Here is an 8,182-nt window from a genome sequence, read left to right on the forward strand (position 1 = left end):
AAGGGGAGAGAAATTTAAATACTATATTTAACAATTACTTATATGTCATATTTCACCAAACTATATCATTTTGCCCTGCAAAAGAGCAGTACCACAGTTACCTTGAAACGGTCTATAAGAGTATCACTATGATGGATAGTGGAGTGTTGAATTTTTTGTTTTGAAAGTGAGTCTTGTTGAAATTAAATGCTCACATATATTTAAATAAAAAATAAAAAGCTGTTGGGATTTTAAAAGGCTAACAGAAAGCGTCTGAGCCTTAAAACAGATAATGTATCGGTGTGTCTGTGTATTTCTAAAAATATCAATGCTCTAAGCTGCCATAGTAATTTAAATTTTAGGTAAAATAAATTTCTAACCTTCATTCCGATGGTCCACGCCAATCAAACTTTAAAATGTCACCGTCGACTCTTTCATCACTCGATACATTTATCACTGGGAACCACGAACCAGAGTCAAGAGTGCTCAGCTTGTTAATGTAACAGTCGGAATTTCCTCGTAAACAATTCACACAAAAACTTATAAATCGGATAATTCTGCTGAAAATAATGCTCCGGAGGATTGATAAAGTACTTCGTAGCTGCAGATTAAATGTGCGTGCATGTCTACATACGGCCTGTGGCTTGTGTGGTAAGAAATGCTCAACTTCACATGATTTCGGGTGACTGGAAAAACCCGAAACCCCCCGATTTTTGGAGAATACCCATACAGGAGGGGTGAAACCCCAAGAAAGTGGTGGAAACCCCATAAAATTGAACGTAATGGGGTACAATAAGGCCTAAGGTGATGTTTAATTGAATGATATTGACATCCGTAAATTTTTATAGCCAATTTTACCTCAGAATCGACAGAAAATCGGGCGCCATTACGAGTTTACCGTACACCACGCCCGATCTAAATTCGAAGCGAGCTGTTTATCAATATAATTGTATAGATAATATTAAAATAATTCATAATAATTTCCACAATTATATTTGTTTTACAATGATAATAGTAAAATATTAATTATGTAATAAGTAATTAACAAAAAATAGCCATTAAGAAAATATGAATTTGTGTATTAATTATTATTCATATTATCCCAATGTTACCAGCTCTAGCCAAGTGGATTAAAAAAAAAAAATTCATTTAGGATATTTTAGAGAAAATCTGAATTTAGAGATATGAAAATATCCAAAACTTCAAAGCAACATTAACAAAAAAAATATAGTAATTAAAGATAATTCATTACTTATTTGTTACAAAGAGAACAAAAAATAAATAAAATTCAAAATATGAAAATACTGAAGTTATTTTTGAGATTTTAGACAAATTCTGAATGTAGGTATATAAAAATTTGAAATTCAAAGGTTCAAAACAACAATAATAATTAAAAATAAAAATAATAATTACTTATATGTTACAAAGAGAACAAAAAATAAATCAATGTCAAAAGATGAAAATACTGAAACCTGAAATAAATAGTAAATTAAAATAATATACCAATTTTCAAATATATAGATATTTTATTTCAAAGTAACTTTTTTAATGTCTTTTTCTTCTAAAAAAAAAAAATTTACATCAGTTGTTTACATTTTGAATTGTCTTTAAATTACAACAAATATGAAATAAAAGAAAAAAAACAGAAGAAAAAAAATCACACAACAAAATAAAAGAACTGAAGTTTTGATGGAATTTTAACTATGAAAAATGTCTGTCTGAACTGGTTGAAAGATAACTGAAATTATTTGATCATCTGCAAGCACAGATATTTTATGTAATTTTACATTTCATTGCAAGCTGAATCTGTCGACTAAAAATTTCCATTGCCTCTCTGTTCAAACTAATCCCATTGTTTGGTGTTGTGTTAGGTTAGAACATAGAGCTGGGAACATAAGGAAACTATGAATATTTTCAGTTATTACTAATTTGAAAGGTCTTTATTTATTAATTTGTCATGAATTATCAAAATTATCAAAATTATCAAAATTCATATTTTCCTTATGTGTGTGCTAACGTCCTTAAAATGAAATTCTGTAAAGCATAACTGTACAATTGAGAATAGCAAAGGTTCAATGTATATACACATGCCCTGCCATAGGGGGGTTGGTCAGACTAGCTGGGAACCCAGGTGTTTAAACAAAAGGTGTTTATTATCAAGTTGACCAAGTGTCAACAGCTGTGTATATAGTGCATGTACACACACAGGGGTGCCTGTCTATCCCAGTACAAAACAACAGAGCTAGCTGAGGTGTGAATAATATTCTCACAATAGTGTTACAATGCCAACTGTACAAGGATTCACATATGCAACATGCACATTTTTATTATTTTTTATCAGACTTTTTTATTTCATAGACCTGGATTCTAATAATTTCATTGTAATGGATACATGTTGCTTTCTCATATCAATGAGTATATTTTTTTCTATTACTTGCATAAAAAACAAAACAAAACAAAACAAAAAACAAACCAAAACAAAAAAAACAAAAACAACACACTCTCCCCCCCAAAAAAAACAGAACCAAAAACATTAAAACAATAACTGGAAAATTAGAATTGAGAAAAATTACTTTATTCCTTGATTAATGGACTAGTTAAATTTATAAAAAAAAACATTCAATTAAAAATTTCACTGTAATGTCTTTCATTATAATAATTACATTAACAGATTCATTCATTAATTAATTTAATTTAATTACATATCATAAATGATTGGAATTTATAAAAATGACTTTATTTCTTGATTAATGGACTAGTTAAACTCTTTAAAAAAATGCACTGTAATGTCTTTCAACATGATAAATATTTCATACTTCTTTTATATTCTTAAGGTTTCCTTACAAATAATTTTTTATTAAAAATAATATTCATACAAAATATAATATTCATATTGATCAAGGTTACAGTAATTATTTCCACGGATTACTCGAAACGACTTCAGCGATCGCGAATTTAGATCGGGCGTGGTGTGCAGTATATCAAGACAAGAAGAAACCCGTCGATTCTGAGGTAAAATTGGCTATAAAAATTTACGGATGTCAATATCATTCAATTAAACATCACCTTAGGCCTTATAGTACCCCATTACATTCAATTTTATGGGGTTTCCACCACTTTATTGGGGTTTCACCCCTCCTGTATGGGTATTCTCCAAAAATCGGGGGGTTTCGGGTTTTTCCAGTTACCGCATGATTTCCAACTTTCAGTTTGTAAACATGTGTCCGACTTTTGGGAAACACTAATAACCGGATATACGAAAGACCTGATATTTACCTGATGTTTTTATTTTAGATTAAATGACAATATTGAGTACTTCAAATGACTTATTTAAATACTTTATGACTAGGATGCATAATGCTATACAAAAATTCGTTTGTTTGGAATATTTACTGACGATTTTGAATCAGGTCAAATAAGGTTTTTAGTATATCAGGCCTTTAGTACCTTCCCATTTCCCACAATGCCGCGCGTTGTTTACAAACAAGAGGCCCCGAAAAGACTTCCTCTAAACTAATGCAGAAATATTTTGATTTTACTTATTGCTGTATACATCATCACATTATATTAATTATTTGAATAAAAAGAAAACAGAGAAACACCGAATCAAAACAATATCTTTCAGATGCATCAACTAAAACTATGCAAGAGGCCCAGTAAAGGCTTGGCTTATACACTGTAGTAGACAACTTGTTCCTGTAAGGTTTCTCACATATTTGTTTTATAAAAAAGTATTAAATATAGCTTGAAGTTTATTTCTCTTTATATCAAACGACAAGATTTAATCAGTTCGAAATTATTTCAGTCAAACTTTTTCATAATAAACCAATATTTTTAGCTAACAGGAAAAAAAAGTTTATAAGCTATTAAACCCTAATTATAGGGGCCAGCCCTTTTTCCTTGATCTTATATGAAAGCTCTTGTAATTATGCACAATTTTTCTTTTATATTTATCAAATTATTATCGGTTCAAAAGTTATTATACAAAAAGAAGCAAAATTTCATGGAAAAAAAATAACTTAAATTTGCCGTCACATAGCTTCCGATCTTTAAGAAATAAGCTTATAATTTTATCGTTATGCACATCTACAATGCATTGGCTACAAGTTCTCCAACTTTCATGTAATTATCATTAGTCGTTTTTGAGTTTATTAGTGGACACGAGACATCAAAATTATCAATTAAAGGGCAATAACTCACAAAGTAAGGCATGTATCAAAAAATTGAAAGCAAATGTAAATAGGTGTAAATACAAGGTATCTAACCTGAAAGTTTCATAAAAATCAGTCGAAAGGCCTTTGAGAAATCGCCTGTCAAAAATCCGGCGGGAAAAAAAAAGCAAATAATAATAAGAAACAGTAGAATAACAGTAGGGTCTTCCGAAGGAAGCTCGGAAGACCCTAATAATAAGAATAATAATAATAAGAAACAGAGTAAAAACAATATGTTCCCCAACTTCGTTTGGGGAACATAATAACCGGAATAAATTGTTGCCGATATTAAATTTAAGTGAAAAATACAAAATTAAATCCTCGCTAAAATTTTCTGCTTATACAGTAATATTCCTGAATTGATAGATATACAATGTAAACGTGTGGAAAGAACACTAATGGGGCTGTGTCTTTTTTTATTTTTTTATTTTTAGGATATTTAAAATATGTTGTCTACCTATTTTTGTTTTACATCGGATTAGTGTATTGTGCAATTTTCCTCCCGGTATTTCGTCAAAATTATAATAGATACTTAGGTAAAGTTTATACCAAATATTTCAATGTCATGAATGCTGATGTCCATTCGTACATGTAGTCCATGCCGAATGTATATAATTTTTAATGTCAACATTGGTAATCTTTTTGACGTTGCACCCAATGAATACGTATCAGCATTAGCGGTCGCAAATAAGAAATAAGAAGATGGTTATTCCTTAAATCAGTTACAGGTATAATGAAGTTTCAACGTGTTACGCGGGTATATCTCAGATTTCACTGATCATGGATGGTATAGACAAGAAGAAAATCGAAATTTCTATTACATTTGTCTTTAGAAGCGAGGAATTTTGGATCACAGCGTATCAGGATAAATATAATATTAAATATTTGCATAAATAGGCACCAAGAATCATTTTTCTGAGAAAAGGGGACGGGGATATTAATTATTTGACCTGTTGACATTGAAAAGCTACATAAAAAAAATTGGGCATGCAAAAAAAACTCTATGTCCTCTTTTTGATGAAAAGAGTGGTGTGTTTTTGAGGTGTGTGCGTGGGTGGGTGTGGGTGGGTTCCGGGGGGGGGGGGGGGGGGGGGGGCTAACCCTGATTTTAGTGCCTAATTACAAGAAGAACATTTTGTAGTGTTTCAGTACCTTTTACTGAAGTTCTATAAAATTGCACATTAAGCATTTATATCACCAAGAATAAATATTGTAATAATCAGTCAATATCAAGTTTTATACAGTCTATAGCTGGAATTCAATCTTAATTGTTTTAAGCTGACCAACACATTTAACAGTTCATTTTGATCCTGTAGTATTCTTCTAATCTCATTATCACTTCCTTAATTTACTCAGCAGCATTTCATTCTTTCGACATTCCTGAAAAAAAAAATTGGTATTTAAAAGTCAACCAATTCTCTCTAAAAATAACAGTCTTTCTGGTCTAAAGTTCTAATTTAAAAACTTAAGGAAAACAATAAAATGCAGTAAACAAATATTTAATAACACTTTTACTTGTTAACATACAATTTGTACAATTTGGTATACATTGGTATTTTACATCACGAATTGATTAATTTTTTAATTTTTTAGGTCACTCAAAGAACTCAGTGCTTTCTTCTTTTCATTAAATGCTATGCATTATGCAATATCTGTAAACATTTTCAACTTACACTGTAAAAAAATAACTAGTTAAAGTCACGAGAAAACTAGTAAATTTACTGTCCATACAATCACTACCTTAAAAGTAGTTTTACCAGATATCGGTATATTTACTAGATAAGATTAGTAAATTAAGTATTGATATAACTTTCACTAGGTATCTAAGTATCTATACACCCCCGCTCCACAACTCACTATCTTAACCAGTAAAATAAAAGTTTATTAATCACGACCAACACTTTACGAGGCACACTAGTTAAATTCACTAGGTTTTTCTTTCAGTGTATTTTTTAAAACCTGTTTTGGTATATAGCATCTATACGGAAAAAGAGGAAGTTCTTGGTCTTTTGCAGGACTAATTGTAGGTTAGCGCTAGCATCTGAAGCAAATTTGGTAGTGTCCATCTTTAAATACAGCTGTGAAATCACAAATTTTTGTGGGGGTTGAGTTTTTGTTGGTTTTGAGGTATTGAGAGACCCACAAATTTATGACCACCACGAAATGTAAAATATCATTTGCAGTACTTATTAAACATTCTCCAACCACGAAATCAAATCCCCCAAAACAATATTTTTTCCTTAACCTCGAAAATTTGACCCCACGAAGGTGTGATTTAGATATACATAATCCATATGTTTGGTGTAAGGAAGTTTAAATAGGTCCTTGGGAATGGACCTGCTCCAAAAACCTAGACAGGGTAACACATCTCAAAAATGTAGGTTAGATGCAGCATCCAAAACAAGTCTGGTAGTTTACATCCCTAGATGCATCATCCATGCATGTTTGATCCAGATAGGGCCTATAGTTACTTCGGAATATACCTGTTCCAAAAAACCTAGAGAGGGTAACATATCTGAAAAATGTTGGTCAGATGCAACATCTGCAGCACGTCTGGTAGTTTACATCCCTAGATGCATCATCCACGCAAGTGTGATCAAGGTAGGGCCTAGAAAATTCCTTGGTAATTAATGGCTGGGGCTTTGTAATCATGGGAGAGGACTATCTACCGTATATACTCGCCTATAAGTCGGCTTTTTGGGAGTTAAACTTTGGTCCAAAACCCTATGTCCGACTTACAGGTGAGATATAAAAAGATTGGTATTTTAGAAGATCAATCTTTTTAACATAAGCTTCAAAAATATGACCGACTTATAGGAGGACCGACTTATAGGCGAGTATATATGGTAAGTTTTAGGAACTTGTGTCCAATCCCTTTGACAAGTTGTCAATAAAATCTGTTCAAAACCAAAAGTAATCTAACTTTGACATTGTTATTATTCATGCTGGGACTGTAAACACTGTTGATTACTGAGACGTACCTCCTTAAAGTCCTTGACTGTTTTGAAGTATAGTCGCTGTTTTTGCACCAAGTCTAAATACTGATCATTCAACTGGTCTCTCTTCATCTTCTCTTCCTGTTTACGCTTTTCAAGCTATACAAAAACAAAGAAAAACAAGGAACTATTAATCAGTCTGCCTGTCAGAGAAAAAATTGAAGAGTGGGCACTGTATTCAGGGTTAATTTTGCGCCTGTGTCATTTTCCCTCTTTCAAGCTTGCAAATAATGTTGCCGAGTGTTAAATTCGCCCACCTGTGAGTAGGGCAAAGGGGCAAAATAAAATGGGTGAAAATAAAACAGGGATAAAATTTCCTCTGCATACAGTATTTAAAATGAAGGGTTTGGACTGCCAGTGCTTGGCATTTAGGGTTACACAATGGACTGCCCAAAGACTTCAGTTAAGGACCCCTTTGTTTTTTGCAGGGTCAGGTTCCCGACAACCAATGGACTTAAGAAATGCTAGCTGCAGGTCTGAAGCTTCCTGGTCTGAAATAATGAGGGATGGAACCACTAGACAACTACAGCGCCACCCTCTGAAAAGTGATTATTCATTGTGCACAAAAAAGGGTCATTTTTTAAAATTTATAATATTATTTTTTTTATACTTAAGCTGCTTTCTTCAAAATATTACAAGCAGAGTGTTCCTGACATAATTGTTTTACTACAGTACTTCCATACCAAAACATATTCCATAAACAATTGCTATTATAGCCCTCCTACTAAAATTGAGACCATCAAAAACACTGCTTGCCTTGATTTTGGATAGTTATACAATACTACATTCTATGAATAACTACACATTGACCCCTGACCTTTGCCTTGTTCTGTTTGATTCCCTCCACTATGTTCTCAAACTGTTTCAGGAACTGGTCCCTGGAGGCTGGGCTGGCCATGGCTCTAAAACAAAAACAGAAAGATAAACATCTCCTGTCACATATGCCAGCTTTAATACTGTCTTTTCAACTAAAACTACTGTTCATAAGTAGTTCTT

The 8,182-nt window shown here is 32.1% G+C and overlaps 1 long non-coding RNA gene across 1 annotated transcript; it reads right to left on the reverse strand.

Annotated features, from left to right (window-relative positions):
* Positions 1-5,323: 5,323 nt before the first annotated feature.
* LOC134248850 (uncharacterized) lies at positions 5,324-8,088 on the reverse strand. The gene is made up of 3 exons (XR_009988150.1): positions 8,004-8,088; positions 7,172-7,285; positions 5,324-5,570 (listed from the first exon to the last, which is right to left on the reverse strand). It is a non-coding gene; the product is annotated as an uncharacterized LOC134248850 (long non-coding RNA).
* Between the last annotated feature and the right edge of the window lie 94 nt (positions 8,089-8,182).

The sequence above is a fragment of the Saccostrea cucullata genome, unplaced genomic scaffold, assembly GCF_032062105.1.
Source record: "Saccostrea cucullata isolate Sc308-1 unplaced genomic scaffold, CSIRO_AGI_Scuc_v1 ctg20199, whole genome shotgun sequence".
In the NCBI taxonomy this organism is placed as follows: Eukaryota; Metazoa; Mollusca; class Bivalvia; order Ostreida; family Ostreidae; genus Saccostrea; species Saccostrea cuccullata.